This window comes from Dryobates pubescens, chromosome 18 (assembly GCF_014839835.1).
Source record: "Dryobates pubescens isolate bDryPub1 chromosome 18, bDryPub1.pri, whole genome shotgun sequence".
NCBI classification, from domain to species: domain Eukaryota; kingdom Metazoa; phylum Chordata; class Aves; order Piciformes; family Picidae; genus Dryobates; species Dryobates pubescens.
In genome coordinates, this window is record NC_071629.1 from 16989580 (window position 1) to 17009595 (window position 20016).

The window sequence follows — 20016 nt, forward strand, 5'->3', positions numbered from 1 at the left end:
TACAGGCAGCCTTGGTGTGTGTGGGACAGGAAAATAACCTCCACGTTGGGGCTGCTGAGTGGCTGTGCATTTGGGTGAGGGCCAAAGGCTGGGGGGTAATGAGAACCAGAGGTGTGGGAGCAGAGAGCTAGCCCAGCAGTGTTCACCTTAGACACAAGTGTTTAGCCAGCAGGAGCCATCAGCCCAGTGAAGGATCCATGCCCAGGGCAGCAGGGAGGTGGCTGTGCTTTACGTTTCTGCTGCCGTAGTGAGGGTGGTGAGGCCCCAGCACGGATGAGTCACAGCAGAGCTGGGGAGCCCGGGGCCTTGGCTCCCTAGAAACGCCGGCTAAACAAAAAACACAGGCTCAGGGGACTCAAAACCGTTACGGGGTGCCTGTCCCCTCCCTGTCCTGGGGCTGTCCCAAACCACAGCTGCATGCTGCAGACACTCCTGTGCAGGGGCTCAGCATGCACCATAGGCATGTGTGTGACTGTTTGCCCTACTGGCTGCAAACAGGTTTATGCACCCCAGTACCATCTGCATGCACATCTCTTGCACCCATGGAGACTGTACCAAGCCAGAAGGCACACAGGCACCAGACCCCAGCCCTGCCAGCCTCTTGGGCAATGCAGCTGCTCTGGAAGGGCTCTTTCCCACCACAGCTGGATACTAGCTGTGTGTGCACTGACCAGTGTAGGGAGTGCTGGGGATGTCACTGGGCTCATGGCTGCTGGGCATTGTCTGTCTGTCCTGTGTCTCTTTTGTCAGGGAAGGTTTGGGCTGCAATGATGAGCTCTGGAACCCATCATCCTGCTTGCATTGAAGGAATGTAGAGACTGGAGCTGTGTCTGCCACCTCTCCCTGTCTGTCCCCTTCTTGCCTGCCCCACAACCATTGCTCGCCTTTGTGCAGAGGGGACAGGCCACGGCACCCAGGCAGATCCCACTTATCACAACCACTCAGCAAAACCTCTGGCTCCAGATCAGCTTCCTCCCACGGGTGGGCAGAGCCTTCTCCTGTCCCACAGCATGGTGTGACACAGTGCCAGCCAATGGCACAAGGCAGCCCTGCCAGAAACCCCTCCCGGCAGCTGGCACATGCCAGCAGAGCTGCACAAGGCTGAGCACAGCCCCGGGGGTCCCCTAGGAGCAGCAAGGGAAGAGATGAATCCTTGGACTCAGCACTTAGCAAGCCTGTAGATGCAGTGGCTGAGGGTAGGGGCTGCAACCCCCACCTCTAGGGTACACAGGGCCTGCCCCCATCTCTAAGGGCTGGAGGAGGTCTGCCAACACCCCTGCATTGCCCTATGCCCTTCCCAGGTCTGGTTATGGAAACACCCTTCCCAGACTGCACATCCACTCCTGGACAGGATGTCCCCTTTCCTGTTCGATGTCCCCTTTGCTATGCCACAGGCCTTGAAGGAAGGGTACAGGTTGTGCAGCACCAAAAATGAGATAGAGGCCCTTCCCTTCTCTGGCACTGCACTCTTTGGCTCTCTGCCCTTCCCTGCCCCTGGTGCAGCACGGCTACCAGGCTTGTGTGGCACCCAGCCCTCTCCAACAGCCCTGTGCTCCCTGAGCATAAGGAGGCAAACCTAGGCAGCAGAAGGGGAAGCAGAGCCAGATCCCAAGACAAAGCTGAGCTGAGCTCTGCCTGGGGACACGGCAGGGACTGAGCTGGGCTCCCCAGCGTTCAGAGCACCCTGCTGCCCAGGGTGAGCCAAGCTCAGTACGTCCCTGTGGCAGGGCCGAAGGTGACAGCAGCTGTCCAGGCAGTGTAGGGTTAACGCTCACCGTGGCCATCTCCTCGGCCACTCACGATTTAATGAGTCTTGCAGGAGGCTTCAGAGGAATGACGAGCTGCTGCTGAGCAGGGTGGTGCTTGCCAGGCTGGGGCAATGAAGCTGGCCCCAGAATCCTGGTACCCCCAGACCCAACACCCCTGACCCCTACAGGGGATGCAAAGGTGGCATTGGGGTGGGTGAAGTTTTGTACCTACTCCTTATTCCTTGTCATTGAGCCAGGGTGCATCTGAGTTGTGAAAGAGGATGGGGGTGAGGATGGGGGTGAGGATGGAGATGAGGATGGAATGGGGTTGTGGATGTGGGCAGGATGGGAGTGGGGATAGGGATGGAGATGGAAGGAGGAGGGAGAGAGAAAGGGGAATAGGATGAGGCACATCCCTTTTCTCACTCCCTGCTGGACTGAGCTTCCAGGACTACTTCCAAACGGAGTCTGGTTCAGTTCTGGGCCAAGATGGGGACTTTTTGCTGCAGAGGCAGGGGGTGCCTGTGTAGCTGATGCTCAGTGCAGCATGCATGGTGCAAGGGTGCCTGAAACAGCATGGGGGCAAGAAGGAAAGTTTGGAGGTCCACCCCAAGGTCAGGTGTTTGTGGGGAGACACCCCCCAGCTTTGCACATTCTTGCTCTCTCCACTGCACCCCATCTGGGGAGGCTCTGCTGCAGCCAAGGCATTTGCCTTATGCAAGTGTTCCTCCCTGCTCCTCGAACGCTGTGTCCCAGCCCGGCCCAGCCCCGCGGGAGCCTTGCAGACAAACCAGTGGCTGGGATTTTCCATGCAGCCTTCAGAGCCCAGCTCTCTCCGTGGATCCAGATCAGATGGTGTCTCTGGCCAGGCTGGGGTTACCCCGCTTCAGGCTGCTCGGGACCATTCTCAGGCCCAGGGATCCACTGCGGGAGGGAAAGCCAAGCTCCTAGACGAGGATTCCCACTGCAGAGCAGCACAAGTGGCTGCCAGGCCCAGTCTCAGCATGCATCCTTGTGAGGCAGGAGCCAGGGGCAGCTGGAGCCTGCACAGGGGCAGCAAGGGCTGCAGAGGCATTGCCTTCAGCAGCCCCCTGAGGACACATACACAGGCATCGAGGAGACACTGGCACCCCTTCCTCAACTGGGCAATGCACAGGAGAAGGGAGAGATGCATCCTGAGGATGAGCCAAAGGCAAACTGGGACATGCAGGAGCCTGTGTCCCCTAGAGCAGGGCAGATGGGGATGAACAGAGGGGCTGCCCCACATCTGGGGCTGCATGAAGGCCTCAGGGATGCTGAGGGTTGGGATGATGCTCAGAGCTGGAGGGCCTGAACCATTCTGCCTCCTGCCCTGCAGCTCAGCAGTACCTCCCCTTCAGTTTCCCCTCTGCAGTGTTTCTTGTCGCCTGGAAGAGGGTTTCTCCAGGGCAGGGCCCTGTGACATACCAGTGCTCCTACAGACAGTCCCCAGCTGGGGATGGGGCTGCAGGGACCACACAACAGCCAGGGTCAGACCACAGGCTCAGGCCAGGCACTGGGGAAGGGAGCTATTGCCAGAGCATGCGTGCCAGGACCAGGCTCTGGCAGAGCTGCTGGCAAGCCGTAGCTGTGCTCTTTGCCAGCTTTGCCTGCCCATGGGCACTGGCACCTGTGAGGTACAGGCGGTGCCTCCCAACACAGCACAGGCTGTCCCGGCAGGTACCACACCGTTGTACAACCACCCAGACCCGCCCAGGCTGCGGTGCTGCAAGGGCACCCAGCAGTACCAGCCTACAGCCCCATCAGGGATTTCTGCTCCTCAGGGGGCTGCTTCTCCCTCTCTGCTGCTCTGCCACCCCATCACTCCCGAGCCCCGGCGGGATGGGGACCTGCCTGAGCCCAGGCTGCCATGGCAGGCAGGAGCTGCTTGCCACGGGTACAGAACTTGATGTCGGGGTGGAGGTCACAGGAAGGGGTGCTCAGGTGGGTACATTGTGTCTCTCAGTGTTTTGCAGTCCCTAGCACCTTGCCCTGACAGCCACCACAAGCCTTTGTCAGTGTCAGGAAGTGAAATAAACAGCAGGCAGTCGCCTGGCAGCAAGACCGCAGGCAGTGCCAGTGTGCACGGCAGGGTGCACCTCACACCTCACCGAGGCACCCAACCCCAGGGACTGTTGGGGACACCCGAAGGGGGCAGGCAGGGGTTCATACCACAGCCTGCTCCTTCACTCAGCCCTTGGGTGTCCTCCCTGCATGCTCAGGAACTGCAGAATCAGTTTTCCTGTTGGGAACAAAAGCGCCCTGAGTACTGACACAGTTTGTGGGCCATGTCTTCAGCTTGGTCAGATACTGTGGTCTGGCAAGATGCTGGGTCCATCTGTCCCATAAGGTCCCTGCATGTGGCCCAGGGGTATCATGCATCAGGAAGCCAGCAGCACTGGCTGCTATTTTATCCCCAGCCAACCCAGACAGGAGCCATCTGCTATGGGTCAGCACACTGAGAGCCATAGCTTTGTCCCCGTGCTGAGGTGGCTTTGTGTGCTGGGACAAGCTTCCCAAGGCTGGGATGCTGCTGGGAGCTGCTGGTGCAAGGCTGCAAAAGGATTTCAGCTTCCCAGGTATAAAGAAGATAGAGCAGCCCCAAGGAGCTGAGCTTAGAGGAGCAGCAATGGAAGGAGATGGTGTGTGAGGGCCACACAACGGCAGCCAACAGGAGGAAGGTGGAAACAGACTGGGTCATGCAGGAGTGTGAAAAGAGGGCACTCAACACACAAACAACCTGAGATTCCTCCTGCTTGTCTGTGACAGCCAGTGTGACTTGTCTGCAAGATTAATGGGATCTATCAGAGGTGATAAGAAGGCTGCTAAGCAATGAAATGTTCCCGAGAAAGTGAACTTCCTCATTCCTGCCAAGAAAGGGAAATTCATTCAGAGCAAACAGCACTAGGACAAACAACTCAGCGAGAAACAGAAAGTTCTGGAAGCCAGACAAACAGCCAAGAGACCCAGAGGCTTTCATGTAGGAGGAGCTGTGCTCGGAGGAGCCTTGTCCCCTGGGGGACTGCCACATAATGAATGAGCAATGGGAGCTGCAGAAGGTGCCAGGGATTAGCCGGGATTTAGGGGCCTGGGGGACCCGGCCAATTTGCTTTAATTGATCATTAGAAGCAGCATAATCCCCGGGACAATCAGCGTGGGAAATCCGGGCAGCCATGCTCCAGGAGGACTTCACCGGGGCACAAGTCACGGAGGGGTTGTCTCCGTCTGGGCGGGAGGCAGAGCAGAGGGGGCACGGGTTGGTTTGCACCCTGGGGAAGGCCAACCTCTCCATCCTGCCCCTCCATGTCCCACTGCCACCCCACACCCAGGACTGCCTGCAGGCCATGCCCGTGGAAGGGGCAGGCAGCTGGCAGACCACCCCGGTGATGGTGATACTGGTGGCAGTTCCGTGCCAGGTTTACCCAATCCCCAAACACTGCCATGGACGTTTCTCCTGAGCTCAGCACGTAGGTTTCCCTGCCTGTGTTTAAGGTCCCCTGCCAGCCTTCCTAACCCTGTCAATGATTACCCAGGAGAGAGGTTGCCCAAGAGCCACTGGGACATGAACAGGTCAGGCATGACATCCCCATACAAACACAAACAGCTCTGGCCGGGCAGGGTGCCAGCTCCCAACAGTTCCTGCAACAGCCCTTTGCTGACACAGCCTCTGGCATGAAGAGCCACCCAAGGGTGAGCTGTGGCAGTGGGGCAGGCAGGACACCCCAACAGCCCCTGCAAAGCCAAGATCCAACCATGAGGAGGATCAGCCTCTGCTCCTGGAGGAGATAGTGTCCCTGAGGTGGTGACACTGCCCCATGGCCACTGCCATCCCTGCCTGCATGCCACATGTGTTTGCTGAGGCAGGTGTGGCAGGGAGGAGAGCACCCAAGGCCACTTGGGTACCATACAAGGAGAAGAATGTGGGCACAAGGCACACCCTGCTGCCTGCCCACCAACCTGGCAAACTCATGGCCACTTCTACCCCGTCCTCAGCAGCCCTGGCTCTGGGGAATGTGACCATTATTTGTCCCTTGCTTGGGGCTGCCTCCCAGTGTGGTGGCTGGTCTGTGACCCTTGTCTCGTTTAGGGGCATGGAGGTGATGGCAAAGGTGCAAAGAGATTCTATCTGATCATTCCTGGTGATTTGCCTCCCATCATCAGCCCTCATTGTGGGGAAGGAGACACCCAGCTCATGTATGCCAGATTTCCAGGGCCCTGCATGCAGAAGTGGCCCCTGTGAAGGGGAAGATACCTCTGGAGCCCCCCAGCATTTGAGCAGCTGCCTTGGAACCTGCTTCTAACCTCAAGGCTCTTCTGCCCCAAGGCTGTGCTAGGACCAGACAGGGCTCTTGGTGTTCTTTCTCCCATAAACACCATGGAGCCTCCAGGAAATCCTCCCACTTGCCAAATGGGTGTTCTGGCTGAAGGAGTAGGGTGTGGAGCTCCCCTCCCTCACAGCACAAACCCCACCTCCTCACCACAGTGATGCTCACAGAGTAGCCCAGTCCCCTAGGTCCCTCAGGAAAGGTCTCACTCTGCCCTCCATGCCCTGACATCCCCATCCCATTGCACAGGCAGTGCCCAGACAAGGTCCCCCTGGAGCTCCTGACCCAAAATGGGCAGAGGGGACCCTGAGGAAGGGACATGGGAGGGGCTGCAGAAGCAGATGCAGCAAGTAGCCTGCCCTGCAACCAGGGTCACAGACTGCTGCTGAACAGGCAGAGATAAGGCCTGGAGCTGGCTGGCAGTGCCGTGTGGCACTGGAGTGTTTGTTTTGTCTGAGCTCTCCACCACACACAGCAGCCAGCTGCTGCAGCAGCCCTGCAGGGTGCAGGGTTGGCTTTGATGCAGATCTCCCAGGCTGTGGCATGTTCCAGGCTGTGGGATCACAAGCTGAAGGCCCTGCCATGACTTTCAGTCTTTGCTTTTTGCTGTGGGACCTCAGTGGTGTTTTGCAGAAGGGTCCCCAGGAGAAGGACCCCAATAGGTCTCACCTGCTGCACCCAGAGCTCAGAGGAGGAGCAAGAGGTAGAAGCTGCTGCCCTCCTGGAGGATGTGTGCTCTATTTGCACTCAGGCCAGCGACAAACAGCATCACATTTCCAGCCTTTCCCTTCCATCCCTGCAGAAACTTCCCCTTGAATGTATCTACGCTGTCCCCTCAGTCACTTGGGTAACTCTTCCATGTCTACAGCAGAAGATGCCCCAGGTCAAAGAAAGTCCTTGGCCACCTTCAAGCCAAACACAGCTAAAACTCTTGTCTGAGAGATGTGGGTCTCCTGACCCACCATGAGCATTCCACAGTGTGAAACATCAGTGAGGTCCCGTTTTTCAGCAGCAAACTCTAGACCTGGCCCCAGCCCTGCTGTTTCTGCTGCCTGAGCAGCTGCTGCTGCCCTGCATTTCAGGGAGAAGCCCTGGGGAGGAGTCTCATGCCGGGGAGATGCAGACAGATTACCAGTATGTGCTGGGACCCTCAGCTGCTCCTGGGTCTTTCTGCAGACCCCCAAACCCTCCCCTGCACAGAGTCACAGCGGGTGACACAGCCTACATGGTGCCAGGGGTGCTGCGGCCGGGTCAGTGCCACAGGAAGATGCTCGTATGGCAGGAGGGGAGCTGTGGGGGGGAGTGCTGGCAGGGCTTTGGCTGGTAGCTGGTGCCTTGGCAGCAGCTTGTTACTGATTCTCCAGGAGGGAGACCTTTGGACTGTGGAACTTTCGAGGCTCAGGGAGAGTGAGGGTGAAGGCAGAGTCCAGGCTCAGAGCTGGCTGCCCAGACTTCCTCATCTGGGTGCTCACTGGGCTGGAGGCACGTTAGCAGCCCTGGGGTGAATGCCCTCTGCAAGGGCTGGTGCATCTCTTCCAGCAGCAAAGCCTCTACACCCAAGAGGCCCTTTTTTGCTCCCGTGTTCATTCACACCCCCCCCATTCAGCCCCCTCCCCCCCCCCCCCCCCCCCCCCCCCCCCCCCATCCCTGCGCAGCATGAGGGGCATGCAGAGCCCTCTCTCTGTCTCGGGAGGTGCCATCCTGTCTTGGTGTGAAAAGGCTCCTTGGGGGAGTTGTTTGGGGTCCGTTGCAGAGAGCTCATCCTGGGCCAGAGAGCAGCTGGGTCCCTCCAGGCTGTCCCAGCCCCATGTTGTCCCCACATCGATGCCAGTGCCCGATTCCCGCACCCCGGGCTGTGCTCACACGGCCACAGCAGCAGCCCCTGCCCTGCACTTGGCAGCAGGGCAGGACCCCCGGGCACCGCAGCTGCCTGTCGGCCACCTCAGCTCCCAGCCGGGACCAGCTTCCTCCCATGGAGGATCCCAATTAAACCAATTTCTTGGACGGCTCCAGCGATGCAGGAGCCGGAGGCTTTGTAGTTGTGCAGCCCCTCGTGCCACCCCCGGGGTCTCCCTGTGCCCCCTGTGCCCTCCCCGTGCCCGGGGCAGCACCTGCCCTCTTGTGTAACACGTGGCCCGATCGTGGGGCGGTGGCACCGCTGGCCCCACTGCTCCTCATTGGGAACAGATCCCAGCAGGGGCCGAGCGCCGGGGCCCGGCCTGGCCTCGCCAGGCACAAACAAGGCAGCAGCCTGCTGCGCCGGGAGCCGCAGCTCCTCTGAAGCTGCCGCCCGGCCCGGGCCCCGCCGGTGCCAGCCCGCTGTGCCCAGGAGCCGTGGCGCCGAGCAAAGTGGCACATCAAAGCCCTTCTTGCCTCAGCTCCCACCGGTCCCAGCCAGGCACAAAGAGAAGATTTGGCTGGGGAGAGGCAGGGCTCCTCCCGCTCTGAGCACCCCTTCCCCTCGCTGGAGCCCAGCCCCAGCACACAGCCAAGGCTGGGGCTGGGGTAGAGAGGGATGGCAGCTGCCACGTGGGAACGCAGAAGGTGGCAGAGCAAGTCTGCATGGGTGGCAAGAGGGGCAGCAGCCGGGTGGGCTGAGCTGTTCATCGCAGGACACAGGACCTGCACGCCCAGAAGCCCAGGACAGGTAGACAGACAGACGGTGGCAGGGACCTGCATTGTATAATGGGAGGATGCTCCGAGGCCCTGCTGCAGGAAACTCCTGGGGTTGTGACATCGGGGAGACAGCCCCAAAAGTGTCACATGCCAGTGGGACAGTGCATGGGCACATACCTGAGTCAGGGTGGCAGTCCATGGCACCCAGACAGTGCCAGGGCAGGATGGATGTGGACTGTGGTCAGCCAGCAGACAGAGGATGCCTTGTGGATGGCCTTGGTGGCACCAGCACCGTGGGAGAGTGCCTCCACCCCAGGACACACACAAAGCTCTGCACCCATAGACGTGTGCACACACCTGCAGCCATGCACAGCTCCATGCTCGGGGGCACCAAACCTTCATCGTTCCCCAGGCAGCCCCTGGGATGGCAAAAGGCTCTAGAGATGCGAGTAAGACCTTGCTGCAAGGGAGGAGATGAGAGCAGCTCAGCTGCCTGTGACAGCAGTGGTGGAAACTGCTGGTTCTGGTACCATCCAGAGCCCCAGGCTTCCCTGCAGACTAAGAGCTCTGGGGCTGGCTGCAGGGCAGCAGTGCACAGCAAATCCTTGAGCCATGGGCTGCCTGCTGGCTCTGGCAGGCAGTGTCATTATCATTATTATTGTTATTACAGCAAAACCAACAGCAACAATAACTGCTGCTCACTGTAGTTGCATCATTGCTGGCATCACCACCACTATCAACTCACCGGGAAACTGCCAGCCCAAGGGCAGGAAGCACAGGGGAACTCACCCTGTGCCAGTGCTTGTCCAGTGATCTGTCCTCTCTGCAGAGGACCCACAGCCCTGGACAGACAGACAGGGGTGGAGATGGACTGACAGCTCTGAAACACTCTGCTATCACCCTGCTGGGAGCTGTCCCTGTCCCCAGGGGCCTGGCAGGGTGTCACCTGGAGAACAGCCAGGGTGGGTGTCACCATCCAGAGCTCTGCCTCTGCCAGGCAGGATGCCCCACTCGTGGGAGGGGACCTCTTGGCTTTCTGGCTCTCCTCCTGCCCCAGGAAATGTTCCTGTTAATGGGTGGATTATTAGGGAATTAGGGGTTTGTACAGTAAGTAGGTCTGGTCTGTAGGCCACTGAGGGACAGGGATTACCCTGGGACAGTGGTTGTGTGCTAGCACCTCTCCGGTCAGAGCTGGTGCTGCTGGAGAGCTGAGCCCCATGGGTGCTGGCACCCACCCTGGCTGGCGGTGCCTGAGCTCCACTCCCTTCAGGAAGTCGGAGCAGGGATGCTGCATGCCTCTGTCTCTCCATGTCACCCTCCTATCCCTGAACTCCAGGTCTCAGATAGGTCCTGCTTCGTGGCTGGGGCTCCCAGCTCTCCTAGAGACTGAGACAGAGCTCCCAACCTCCTGGTGTGGTGGGGCAGTGCCTGGGAACCAACTCAAAAGCTCACTATCTGCCCTAGGCAAGAAGCAATCCCCAGCTTCCTGTAACTGCTCACTGTTCTCTGACATCATGCTTAGGAGAAGCACACACACATGGCAAAGGCAGCCCCCACCCAGCAAAGGCCACCCACCCCTCCTGCTCTGACCTCCCTGCCTTTGCCCAGGCTGCTCCCTTCGGGATGCTGTGGGGAAGCAAACCAGCCAGAGCCCAAGGCCAGGCTGTCCCTTGTGAGGCTGAAGCCAGGAGCACTGTGCAGCATTTCTGGCCAGTCCCAGCTCTGCCCTGCTGTGTGCAGCGCAGCCGTGATGGTACTCACGCGTCTTCTGCTGAATGCCACCACATCACTGCACAGGGGGGAGCAAGGCTCTTACCCTGAGAGCAAATCCCTGCTCTGAGCCAGGCCAGGATTATGCTCAGGGGATTCTGCAGCAGCGGCAGCTCTGCCCAGGAGCCTCCCTGCTGCCACAGGGCCACAGCACCATGCCAAGGGGGACAGCACACATGTGGGGACATGTGAGCATGCACAGAGACCCTGCACCAGGCTCTTGGATTGAGTATCCCACCAGAACCCAGACCTCTGGGGCTGTCACCTGTGGTTTTGTCCTGGGGAAAACAGAGAAGCAACTTGTCATTGTCACCTCTGCCAGGACCCCTTCCCCGCTACCTGCTTGGCACAAGAGCTTTGCTGGCTGATAAGTCCTGGGCAGTGCCAGCAGAGCAGAGTGGGGCAGACCCTGCTCTCAGACTGGATGTGATTAGGCAGACAGAAGCTGAGAATAGCATGGCTGCGCCACAGGAAAGCTGTAATGCCAATTAATCCAGGCTTGGGGACGTGGTACAATCCTCTGGGGCTGGTGGGGATTCAGACAAGGAGAGAAAATGCCCATGCAGTGTGTAGGTGCCCAAGCAACCCCTGGGTCTGGCCACCAGCATGCCCATCCTTGAACTCTATCCCTATCTCCTTCCTTGGGGTGACCTGTTTCTGCCCAGGGCTGTAAGAACCGTCCCCTGCTCCCCTTCCACCACCCTGGGGTCACTTCAGCTCTGACTCTGGTGACCAAGAAAGGTCAGACACTAAAGGAGAAGGTGACAGAGTTGCTTTATGGCTCCAAGGGAGCTTCAATGTTCCTGTCCATCTGATGCTCCCCAGCATGGGCCAGCCACCCACAGAGCTCATCCCTGTGGCATCTGGAGTGGGCAGGTGCCAGGAGCTGGGCACGGTGCACTATGTAAGTCCAGCATATCTCCTCCCTGCCTGCTGCTCCCACCGCAATGGCAAGCAGACAACCTGCCAAAAATGCCTTTCCCTTCCCACTTCTCCTCACAGCAGAACTGTGGGACTTATAGGGAAGATGGGGAGACATGAAACCCCAAGGCTGGCCTGGCAACCCCACTCCCAAGCTGTCCCATCCACTGCATCCCATCACTAGGGTGGGTCCCAGCCCTGATGGTTTATCCTCTGCTGTGACTCAGCCAGCTCTGCAGGCTTATCTTCAGCCTCCTCCTCCCACGAGCTTGCAAGCTGCTTCTGGGCAGCCTCCTTCTGCTCACCATCTCTCACACCTTCTGCCCCCCTTCTGCCAGCCCAAGAGCTGGCACAAGGCAGCACAGGGTGATCTCCTTCAGGGCAGCTTTCAGAGGATGGCCCCCAGCACTGGGTAGAAGCCAGCCCTCAAAAGCATCCAGGCACACTGAGCCCACCCCATCCCATCGAGGTGTCTGGGTCAGCAATTATTAGGAAGTGGGAAACACAGGTACCAACCAAGGCACTGGTGGACTGAGGAAGAAGCTGAAGGTGCTTTCCAGCCCAAACCACTTCCAAGAGGGATCAGTTCCCAGACACATCAAAACCAGAATATTTTCTTCCCCATTCAAGTTTAATTTTTGCATCAGGACTGATTATTTTTAACCAAAGCCATGAAGCTGGGAACAGGCATTCTGCTTCTGCTGACTCTCGTTTTCTTCCGGGAATCCCCCAATTTTCAGGTCTAAAAGGTCCCACAGACAATGTGGAGATTGCACTGGTGTAGAGGAGGATCTCTGGGCTGAAAGCTGAGATGTGCTGGGTACTGTATTTTTAGGTGCTGGATCCCACTTTGAACCCTGCCCTACCTGATTTTGACTCTAGACTCTGGATCTCCAAATCAAGCTGACCCAAGGCACCCAAGAAGCTTCTGCCCCCCCGCCCAGCCATGTTGTGCTGCTGAAGAGGAAAGCCAAGAGCAGCACAGGGCTCCTTTTTTGTTCAGAGCTGGTCTCTTCAGCTGTTTGCTGTGCAGATGACGTTCACCACGGCTGCTGTCCTCTCCCTGGAGAGGGAACGTTTTGAAGCTGCCTCTTGCGTGGCAGGGGCTGACGCAAGGCGCATGCCTGGGGCTGTGCGTGTGCAGGATCAGGCCATCCTGGTCTCTATCCAGCCAAGCACATCACAGCACTCTGATGCTGGAGTGCTTCGAGGCACCGCTGCTGTGCCACCAGAGGACTCTGCCTGGGTGTTCCCCCCGCCCGGGAAGGGCTGCCGCGTCCCCCCAGCAGCAAAACTCCCGCTGGGCACAAGCGCGGCGAGCCTGCTGCAGCCACTTCCACGCGTGGAGCCCACCAAGCCCCGGCGCAGTCCTGCCCGTGGAGCTGCCGCCCGGCCCGTTACCATGTTTGGGTGTTTCTGAGCCAGAGGCTGACTCAGATCCCCATTCCCGGGACTTGTTTACACAGCCGGGGCAGAGCGGGAGGAGCATGCGCGACCAGGGCTGGCAGCGTGGCTGGCCCAGCATGCCCCCCGTGAGCAGCTGGCTCTGTCGCCCACTCCCATGCCCCTGCGTTCCTTTCAGAGCAGGAGCTGGCAGGACCCCAGCCAAGCACAGGGAGCGCCAGTGGGGCTCACGCAGTGCGGCGGAGGCAGAGCCAGGTGTGCTGCTCCAAGCAGGTGATTTTGGGCTGCTCTACCCCTCTGAGCAGGATCAGCCCAGCAGCTTCGTTTTCCCTTATTTATTTCTGCTGCTGTGCAGTCCCTTTCCCTTTGCCAGCTGTGCCTGTGGCACGGTGATGCTCCCATCCTGCCACCAACTCTCTCAGCAGCAGCTGGCATGCATGCCTGACTCGGGGAGCTGATGCCGTTGGGGTTTCTTGGAAACCAAACCACTTCTGGGCTTGCCTAGAATAGCACTCAGCAAACAGCACAGAACTCCCCAGGGCTGAGCTCTCCTGCCTCGCCCTTGGCATTGGGCAATGCCTGTGGCAACCCCTGGCACCATACCCTCCATGAGGAAAGGGAGATGGATGTCTCTGGGCCTCTCCAGATGGCTGTTTCCATCCAGATGCCACCAGCAAGCCTGCAGCAGGGCAGGCAGAGGTGCAGATGAGCAGAAGAAAGGCTGTTTGGGGCACTGGTTTTTCCCAGTCTCCAGCTCCACAGCGCTGGAATGGGCACCCAGAGGGCTCTTTGCAGCCCTTGTACTGAGGCTGCTGTTTGCAGCCCTCAAAGGACATTTCCTCCACAAGCTTGGTCACAGCAGGCTTGTTTATCCCATCAAGTGTTTGTTCTGGAAAGACAAACTGGGGTTTTGGGGAGGTTGGGGGTTTGGGGGGGGGGGGGGGGGCTTGTTGTTGTTTTTTGATTGCTTGGTCCTCAGCCATGAAAACACCTGGCTTGACATAGAAAATGAGAGAGACTGAGAAAAAGACATTGAAGCAGGCTCCTCTGCCTCTGTTCTTCCTTCCCTGTGCACCCTGAGCAATGGGCTTACCCTTAACAAAGCTCTTCCAGGAAGCTGTGACCAGCCCAGGCTGACACAGACCTGGCCAGCCTGCCTGGCTGGATGTCCTGCTCAGGCAGATCTGAGGGCTTGGGCTGGGGGGAACCCCATGGCTTCACAAAGCAGGGATGCCTTTGAACAGGCTGACTTGCTTCTGCATGCGTGGAGCCAAGGCAGAATGTGGCAGAGAGAAGAGCCATGCCCTGGTGGGAAGGACACAACATCACCTCCCATTTCTCCGTGGTGGTTTTGGTCCCTGGCTGGAGCTGAGCAGGCAGAGCAGGGCTTTGCTACAAGACTGAAAGCGAAACCCACGTTTCCTGACTGCAGGTGGCAAGCAGAGAAAGAGAGGGAGCAAAGCAGCCACCTGTGTCCCACTGCTGGGAGAACTTTGCATGGAAGAAGTTGAGCAACAGCAAATGGGGACTGCAGGGAGGCCTTGTGCATGCAGGGCTTGGTGGCAGGGGCAGCAGAGAAGGACTAACAGTGCTGGGGAGCTTTTGTCAAGGAGCTTTGTGGGTGTCCTGGGTGCTGGAGCCAGGTGGGTGCTTACAGGGCAGGAGAACAGGCAGGTCCTGCTCCTGTGTGGGAAGCTGTGCAAGAACTTTCTCCACAGCCCTTCAGTCACTGCTGGACCTGGCCAGGGAGCAGGCAGTGTTGCTGGTGTGCAGCAGCTGATCCCACAGCCTTTGCCACTGGGGTGGTGTTTCTAGGGTTTCTGGGAGCCTCTCTAGCACACCCTCCCCAGCTCCCTGCCATGCTGTATGGCCATGGGTATCTTCCCATCCTTCCTGACCACAACAGCTCCCAGGATTTCCTTCAGCTGTGTTCTGTGGGTATTTCAGGGCTTTCCTCCACCCTGCCCTATCCCAGCCATCCCCATCACCAGCCCCAGCGTTGCTCTAAGAGCAGAAACCAAAGCCTGGCCCTTCCTGCCTGCCCACAGTGTCTGACAGCTACTGCCCAAAATAGCTAGAAAAGCCCTAAAATAACCACCACTGCCCACTCATCCCGTTCAGTGTCCTGAGGAAGACGTAGGAGAGCCTGCAGGGGCAGGGGTGGGCAAGCAGAGGGCCCAGCCTAGGAAAGTTCCTCCCGTGGGAGCATGACTTCCCTGGCCACGCAGGAAAACAACAGTTGCTGTGGTGACGGCTCAGCGCTTTCTGCTTCCTCCCACAAAATGGGGTGAGTGTGACATCAGCAGCCATCATCCCTGACAGCACAGCTCCAGCCTCTCCCACCCTGACTCAGTGCTGGCCCCCTGCCCCAGCCCCGCCTGGCGCCCAGCCAGGCTGAGGATTTGGCTTCCCCAGTCACCCTCTCACCATGCCCAGGCATCCCTACCTTTCCTAAAGCTCTCTTCAGGTAGCAGGGTGTGGAGCCTGGGTGACACTCAACATGTTCAGGCTTGGAGATGGGGTGTCCCCATCCCTCCAGCCCTGTTCTGGCTTAGCCAGCAGCATGAATGCCACCCCTCTGCCAGTGGCGGATGCTCAGGCAAAGCCACTCCAGTCCAGGTGCCTTTCAGCTGCCTTCCCTTTCCATCCTGGGCATGCTGGGGCAGCCAGCCCGACTGGCTGGACTGTCCCAGTGTGCCCCCCCCACACCTCCTGGCTCTCTGGGAGCCTTTCCCAGAGAGTCTTCTCCTGCAGCCTTCCCAGACAAGCACCCTGGGGTGGGCATAGGGATCCTCTCTGAGCTGCTTGTTGCCAGCACGTCCCCAGCACTCCAACCTGTTCCTGTTCCCATTTGCAGCTCGTCTCCTTCCTCTGGGGGGGCCATGCCAAGAGCACCCCTGCCCTCTTGGCTCATCATGTCACCTGGTCCCAGTCCAGCCGGGATCCCCTCGCCCCCGGGGTGCCTGCGCTGCCTGTTTGTGTCTGCTGCTCCCTGGTTACCAGCCCCTGAGTCACCACAGAACCTCCCAGCCAGGGCAGGGAAGCCCAGAGTCACATTTTCCATGAAAGCCTTGCAACGTTTTCAACCTTTCGAGGTGGGGAGAGATGTCATCAGGTTGTGATGCAGAGTAGAGACCTCCCAGGGACCAGGACTGCCTCCAGCCCCGTGAACGGGGACCCTACCAGCACCGTGCCCTGCCAGCCCCATCCCCTGGCCAGCCCCATGCTTGCCAGCCCCATGCCCTGCCAGACCCAGAGTCAAGGGTCTTCCAAGCAGACCCAGTATGGCTGCAGAGCAGGGCACTGGGGAACATGAGCTGAGATGCCAGAAAGATAAGGCAAAGCCTGGGCAGCCAGGCCTGGCAGTGAGGCTGCAGCACGACAAGCAGCATCCATCACTTGGAGGCTGCAGCCTTGCAGCAGCTTTTCCAGGGCAGCTGGAAGATGTCACCTGTCAGGTGGCTCTGCTGTGCCTCAGTGTGAGCCTGGGGCTTGGCTTCAGTTCTGCTGAATGGTACTGGTGGGTCTCAACCACCCCAGGGCTGTGAAGTTCCAGAGCCACAGTGCACAACCCTCCAGAGGGACTACACCATCCAGCCAGGGGCCAGGCCTGTCCATGATGCAGACCTCCCACATCCAGCTCCCTGGAGAGCACTGGGCAGTGTGTGCCATACCAGCTGGGCACAGCATCAGGCCCTCTCCACCCAGCCCCAGCAGCCCTAAGGTCCCTTCCAACCCAAACCACTCTATGAATCTATGAAAGTGGATGGAAAGTGTCTCCAGCACACAGGTCATCACACCTGGCCCCGCTCTGTGGCACAGCCAGGCTGCAAGGGGTCAGGCAGAGTGGTGCTGACAAGACTCCAGATTTGCCCACCCATGCCAAACTGGGCTTTTGCATCCTGAGAGCAACCTGGGGACACACGCTGCTGGGCTCTGAGATACAGCTCCTCCTGAGTGTGTTACACCCTGATAGTGAAGCTGATCTGCTGCCAGCTGGCCAAATCCTGCCCCCTTAGGGACAAGTGGAGCCAAATGGCTCCCAAACAAACAGCAGCTAAAGCTTTCACGGTCCAGAAAGTAGCTCCAGGGCAGATAAGGATACAGGGAGGGGGGGTGTGTGAAGTAGTTGCAGGGGAAGGGTGTTCTTCTGTCCATGCTTTCCCCAAGAAAGATTGGACTGGATGATCCTTGAGGTCCCTTCCAAGCTGGTGTTTTCTGATTCATCTTTTGGGGTATGCTGCTTACTCCCATCAGCTCTGAACACCCTTCCCTTTGTAGAAATAGAATAGAATAGAGTAGAATAGAGTAGAAATAGAATAGAACAGAATTAACCAGGTTGGAAAAGACCTTCAAGATCATGGAGTCCAACCTATCACCCAACACCATCCAACCAACTAAACCATGGCACCAAGCACCCCATCCAGTCTCTTCCTAAACACCTGCAGTGATGGTGACTCCACTACCTCCAGCCTTCCAGGCTCCCATCACCCCCTCCCATGTTCAGCTCATGAGAATCACAGCATCGCTGAGGTTGGAAAAGACCTTTAGGATCACGTCCAACCTTCAGAAGAAGGCAGGAGGTGTGCAAGGACAGGGAACAGGCACTAGCCAGGGAAGGCACAGAGCAGGCAGATACAACATGACAATCCTGTGCCAGCCAGCAGCTTGTCACTGGTGGGCTAGGACATGGGGGACACGGGCACAAGAGCCCTGATGCTGAGTGAGGGGTGAGCAGGTTCGCTGCGGCTGGGCAGACAGTGGGGCAAGACGACTTCCTGCAGGCACTGTGTCACCTCTGGCCCTTCCTCTTGCCCAGACAGACAGACAGACACATGCTTTGGTGAGCAACCTCACCAAGCATGCTCTGCACACGTAGGGAGCAAACCCACAAGTGGGCACTGAGGTTGCTCACCCCCTTCCTGCCTTGCAAGGTCCGGGGTGGGGGTCTTGATGAAGCCTCCACTACTTTGGAGCTGGCAAAAAACATTACAGCAAGAAAGGGCATCAGGATCACAGGGGGCTTCATCCCCTGTTAGGGTTGGGGATGGTAGAGCTCCTCTTGAGCCCCATCTCTCTCCTCCCAGCACCATCCAGCCCCGCAGCCCCCGCCCAGCCCCACCAGCTTGCCAGGAACCAGCATCTGGAAGGGATCAGAGCTGCAAACCGCTGCAGGGAAAGAGGAGGGCTATAAATAGCAGCAAGTTTCCAAATCAAAGACTAAAACCAACAACAAATGAAGAGCACAGGCTGCAGCGCTGGCTTTTCTGCCCAGCCTGTTTGTATACTTAGTCATCTTTTATTCCTAGCTTGTTTTCTATGTTCCCTCATCGTTGTGATGTTCTGGGTCTCTCCTCTTTCCCACTGGGCAGCTTCCCAGAGACACATTTCTTGGAAGGTTGTAACCTCTTTAGTAGTTTTAAACCAAATTCCAGGCAGAAATGTTAGATTTTCTGTTAATTTAGCAAAGCCTTACCCCTATCCAGGACAGCACTGATCTTGTTGAACACAGCAGGGTGGTAGGTACAGCTGGGGGGGGCTCTAATGTTTCACCCAAGTGAGTGGATGATGTTTTCTTGGGAGCTCATTGGTGATAGGAAAGCCTCAGCACCTCCAAGGAGAGGCTGGATGGACACCCAGGTTTGACCATCATGGCTAGGAGGTGGTGGAGGGATGAACTGCAGAAATATTGCCCAGCTGCTTGCAGGGTTTCCTTTGGCCCATCCCCAGAAGTAGACACTCCTCAGGACTACTCAAGCTCACCATCAGAAACTGGCTCCCAAGTGTATTTCCTTGTGTCCTAGGAAGAGGTTTGGCACCCCACAGGTGCTTCCCACTCTCCCTGCTGGTGCCCAGGGACTGGCATGATCCATGGGTCACTCTCCAGCTTCTTAAAACCACCACAGTTCCTGGCAGTGCATCTTTCATGGGCCACTCATGGCCCCAGAGGCATGTCCAATGGGATAGGTGTGCCTCAGCTCCCAGTGAGTGTGCTGAGTGTTGAAAGACAAGGGAGAGATGAGAAATCTCACCTTTCCCCAGCAATCCACTCCCCAGTTCAAAATCCCCAACCACAGCTCATGCCCTCAGGCCCTGGGTGAATGAATCCCTACCATCTCCCTCTCCACCCAGGGCACCAGAGATGACTGCAAACCAGGGCCAGCCAGCCCTGGGCAGCACAGACACAGCTTCACGTGCAGCCCTGCCCCAGAGCTGCTGCTGTTTACCAGGTTTAGTGCTCTCTGAGGCTGTTTTCGTGAAGGGCTGAGGCTTGGCAGACTCAGCACTGGCAGCAGTGCTGTGCTGCAGCTTGGCCAGGATGGCAGGGCACACACTCAGCCACCCTTTGAGCTATAACCTCATAAATCTGCTCCATGCAGCTGATGAATCACCCCTGCCCCTGTGCTGCAGACAAACACGACAAAAACACCTGGGCAGCACTCCCTGAGCAAAGCAGCAGCAGAGCCTGACCCCTTTCTGTGGCCTCACTGCCCTCCACAGCACCCCTGGCCTCCTGCAAAGGGGCAGGGAGGTGCTGGTGCTTTGGTGCTGGATCCTCAGGCTCCCTGGCTCATGGGTTTCACAACCACAGCAGCCCCACAGCCTCCAGCTCCCCACTCCCTGGGCCAAGTGTGGAAGAGGACAGCAGGCACTGGAAGCAGCCAGGGCTGAAAAATGCTTCAGATTTAGCTTCCTCCTTGGGATGCTGGTTGCTGCTGGCTAAAACCAGAGGAGAGCAGGGCCAGCTTCCTGGGGACCTGAAGGCACTCAAGGCCATGGTGGTGGCTGCTAACACTAGCAGTGGCAGCAAGGGCATCGACAGCCAAATGGGGACCCACAGAGAAGACATTTGTGGCAATCACACTAGAAAACACCAAGTAGGGCAGTACTTGGTTCCCCTGTGGGAGTGCTGCCCATCAGCGGGAACACGATGTGTGCTGTGAACTCTTGGCCTTGGAACACAGCAGAGATGCAGAGCAAGGTCTTCAGGAGCTAGAGGAAGGCCTTTGGGCTGGACAAGATAAGGCAAGGCTGCTTGGTTCAGACAGCTTTATGTCCTCCATCTCCAGACATCAGGGTGCAAGAACATCCTCACTTGGGATGGACCACAGGAGCAATGGCTGATGGCAACAGCTGAGTAGAAAGCCAGACAAATGCTGTGTGGCTGATGGGCAGGGACACCACCCTGCCTTCATGTCTCAACCCTCCCCTTG